Below are 4773 nucleotides of genomic sequence, written 5' to 3' on the forward strand. Positions count from 1 at the left end.
TTTTTAGGTTAATTCTTAGGTTCTACCACCACTCGGGAATCTCCAAGCTGTCTGTGCCGTCAGGATCACTCAGGATTGCTGCCAGACCACAGTTCTGTATGTCTCCTTTTTTGGTATTTTCACGCAAATTCTTCTGCTAGTTGGGGTTTAGTCCACTTCTATATCCTTCCCTTCAAGGCTCAGGGGTCTAAGATTATCTTCTGTGTCTGTGTTAATTTGTTTCCCTTTTCTTTGTTGAAGAGGGTCTGTGACGTCTTTCTGCCTACTCTGCCATCTTGCTGGAACTCCCCCCCTCATTGCTTTTTAATATAGCATAGTATTCCACTGTGTGCTTGTACCGTAATTTGGTTATCCACTCATCCGTTGATGGGCATTTAGGTTGTTTCCATCTCTTTGCTGTAGTGAATTGTGCTGCAGTGAACATAGGTGTACCTATGTCTGGTCATGCTCTATCTCTCACCTCTTTTGGATATATTCCTAGTAATGGAATTGTTGGGTCAAATGATACTTCCATTTTCAGTTTTTTAAGGAAATGCTGTACCATTTGCTACAATGGTTGTACCATTTTACAATCCCACCAGCAGTGCACAAGAGTTCCAATCTCTCCGCAACCTCACCAGCATTTGTTATTTTCTGATCTGTTGAACTGCTATTATTGCTGGGGTGAGATGATATCTCATTGTTGTTTTGATTTGCAGCTCTCTAATTATTAATGATCATGAGCAATTTCTCACGTGTTTCTTGGCTGCCTGCATATCTTCTTTGGTGAAGTGTCTGTTCAAACCTTTTGCCCATTTGTGAATTGGGTTATTTGTCTTTTTGGTGTTAAGGTATTGAAGTTTTCTGTAAATTTTGGAGATTAGTCCTTTATCTGATATGTCATAGGCAAATATTTTCTCCCAATCTGTAGGTTCTCTTTTTACTCTTTTGATGAAGTCTTTCAATGCACGTAAGAATTTAATTTTTAAAAGGTCCCAGTCATCTGGCTTCTCTTCTATCTCCTGCACATTCTAGGTTATGCTTGACAGTCTATTTATGTCATAAAAATTAGGCATCCCAGATTTTCCCCTATTTTATCTTTGATGAATTTTATAGTTTTGAGTTTTACATTTAAGTCTTTGATCCAGCTTGAGTTTGTTTTTGTGTATGGGGTGAGGTATGGGTCTTGTTTCATTTTTCTGCAGGTGGATATCCAGTTTTGCCAGCACTGTTTGTTAAAGAGACTGTCTCTTCCCCATTTAATGGGTTTTGGACCTTTGTCAAAGATCAGTTGTACATAGATGAATGGGTCTATATCTGGACTTTCGATTCTGTTCCATTGGTCTACCTGTCTATCATTGTGCCAATACCATGCTGTTTTGACTGCTGTCGCTGTATAGTAGTTCTTAAGATCTGGGAGTGTGAGGCCTCCCACTTTGTTTTTTTTCTTCAGAAGTGCTCTGCTTATCCAAAGTCTCTTTCCTTTCCATACGAAATTAGTAACTGGTTTTTCCATGTCCTTAAAAAGTTTTGTTGGAATCTGGATCAGGATTGCATTAAATGTGTAGATTGCTTTAGGTATTATTGACATTTTTACAATATTCAGTGTACCTATCCATGAACAAGGTAGGTCCTTCCACTTATTTAGTACCCTTGTTGTTTCTTGTAGCAGTGTTTTATAGTTTTCTTTGTATAGGTCTTTTGTGTCTCTGGTGAGGTTTATTGCTATATATTTTATCTTCTTAGTAGCTATTGCAAATGGTATTGTTTCCCTTATTTCTTTGTCAGAGAACCCTTTGTTGGTGTAGAGGAATCCAACTGATTTTTGTATGTTGACCTTGTATCCTGCCACTTTGCTGAACCTCTCTATTAGTTCCAATAGTTGGTTTTGTGTGTGTGTGTGTGTGTGTGTGTTTATTGAATCCCTTGGGTTTTCTGTGTACAGGATCATATCATCTGCAAATAGAGATAGTTTTAGTTTCTCTTTGCCCATTTGTATGCCTTTTATTTCTCTTTCTTGCCTTATTGCCTTGCCAGGACTTGCGATACAATGTTAAATAGAAGTAGTGATAAAGGGCATCCCTGTCTGGTTCCCATGCCTTGAGTCTTTCTCCATTAGTAATAATGTTGGCCATTAGCTTTGCATACATATATATATATATATATATATATATATATATATATACCCTTTATTATGTTGAGGAATTTCCCTTCTATCTCTATTTTGCTGAGAGTTCTACAAGAATGGATGTTGAATTTTATCAAATGCCTTTTCTGCATTGATTGATATAATCATATGGTTCTTTTCTTTGTTTTGTTTATGTGGTGGATTACATTGATTGTTTTTCTGATGTTGAACTATCCTTGTAAAGCTGGTATGAATCCCACTTGGTCCAGGTGTATTAATTTTTTGATATGTTGTCTGATTCTGTTGGCTAGGATTTTGTTAATGATTTTTGCATCTATGTTCATGAGTGATGTTGGTCTGTAGTTTTCCTTTCTACTGGTGTCTTTCCCTGGTTTTGTTATTAGTGTTATGCTTGCTTCATAAAATGAGTTTGGGAGTACTCCATCTTTTTCTACATGCTGGAATAGTTTGAGTAGCATAGGTGTCAACTTTTCTTTGAATATTGGATAAAATTCTCCAGTGAAGCCATCAGGGCCAGAACTTTTCTTTGTGGGAAATTTTTTATGACCTGTTGAATTTCTTCTTTTGTTATAGGTCTGTTCAAGTATTCTGTCTCTGAGTGGGATAGTTTAGGTAGTTCTTGTGATTCTAGAAACTTGTCCATCTCTTCTAGGTTCTCAAATCTGTTGGAATACAGTTTTTCATAATATTCTGCCAGTATCTTTTTTATTTCAGTTGGTGCTGATGTGATGACACCCTTTTCATTTAGCTTCTAGATACTGTAGGATTCTTTTGTTGTTCTATTTCTAGTTGGAGTTGATGAGTTAAAGTGTTGATTTTGTTTCTTTTCTCTTTGTTGATGTATGTACTTATTGCTATAAACTGTCCTCTGAGTACTGTTTTCACTGTGTCCCACAGGCTTTGGTATGATGTATCTTCATTCTCTTTTGTTTCTAGGAATTTTTTTTTATTTCAGTTTTTATTTGTTCTATTACCCAGTAGTTTTTGAGCAGTGAATTGTTCAGCTTCCATATGTTTGAAGTTTTTTCCTTGCTTTTCCTATTATTAATTTATAATTTTATAGCATTGTGGTCTGAGAAGATATTTTGTAGTATTTCTATACTTTCAAATTTATTGAGGCTTGTTTTATGTCCTAACATATGGTGTGTTCTGGAGAAGGATGCATGTGCACTGGAGAAGAATGTGAATTGTGCTTTTGTTGGGTGAAATGCTCTGTATATGCCTATGAGGTTGAGCTGGTTGATTGTATTGTTTAGTTCTTCAGTATCTTTGTTGAGTTTTTTTCTAGTTGACCTGTCCCTGTTCGAAAGTGGTGTGTTAAAGTCTCCTACTACTATTGTAGAGTTGTCTATTGTCCCTTTTAATTCAGTCAATATTTGCCTCATGTATTTTGGAGCACTTTCATTGGGTGCATAAATATTTATTATTATAACATCTTCTTTGTCAATTGACCCTTTCAGCATCATATAATATCCTTCTTTGTTTCTTGTGATGTTTTTCATCTTAATGTCTATTTTATCAGAAATTAATATTGCCATTCCTGCTCTTTTTTGGTTACCATTGGCTTGGTTTTTTTTTTTTTCCTATCACTTAACTCTTAATTTGTTTTTATCTTTGTGTCTAGGGTGGGTCTTTTATAGGCAGCATATCGATGGGTCTTCTTTTCTTATCCAGTCTCACACTTTCTTTCTCTTGATAGGTGCATTTATTCCATTCACATTTCATATAATTAGTGATAGGTATGAATTGATTGCTGTCATTCTATTGTGTTTTTTTGTCATGTTGTTCCTGTTTCCTTAGTCTATGTACTTTTCTGTGCTGAGTTCGGTTTGTTGGCTGATGCTTCCTTCCTTTTCTTCCTTATTGTTGCTTTTGTGCTTATTAAACCCATATGTTTTCCTTCCTCCTGGATTTGCTTAGGGGAATTGTTAATTTTCTCTGTGGTTACCTTGGAGTATATTCTTGTCTCTACATTTTTAGAACAGTGTGTTCTGTGAAGACATTGTCCTGTTTTCCTCTCCATTTGGAAGCTTGTACCTAGATGTTTTATTCCCTCTCATAGGTTAGTTGATGTTGTCATGTGCTGAGTGACTTCCTTGGTTTTTAGTGTACAATGTTTTATGGTCTAATTTTGAGTATCTATTTCTGATTTAGTTTTAGTGTTGATGTCACATATCCTGATTTTGTTGATCTCTGTTCTGAGTTCTCTATAGGAAGGACTTCCTTAGGCATTTCTTGCAGGGTTGATTAATTTCTGTTTGTCTGAGAATGCCTTCATTTTGTCCTCATATTTGATGGATAATTTGGCTGATATAGCATTCTTGGTTGGAAGGTCTTTGCCTTTAGTGATTTACATATGCCATTCCATTGCCTTCTTGCCTGCATGGTTTCTGCTGAGTAATTGGAGCTCAGCCTAACTTTTTAATTATTATAAGTAATATTTCTTGGTTCCGGGCAGTTCTCAAAATTTTTTCTTTGTCTTTGGTTTTGGAAAGTTTGATTATAATATGCCTCGGTGTTTTTCTCTTGGGATCTATCTTGTGTGGGGTTCTATGAGCTTCTTGGACAAATATCTTTTCTTCCTTCATGATATAGGGGAAGTTTTCTGTTAGCAGGTCTTCCAAAATTTTCTCAGTGGTTTTTTT

The sequence above is a fragment of the Orycteropus afer genome, unplaced genomic scaffold (assembly GCF_000298275.1).
Source record: "Orycteropus afer afer isolate SDZICR_OR568_19922 unplaced genomic scaffold, OryAfe1.0 scaffold00027, whole genome shotgun sequence".
Taxonomy (NCBI): Eukaryota; Metazoa; Chordata; class Mammalia; order Tubulidentata; family Orycteropodidae; genus Orycteropus; species Orycteropus afer.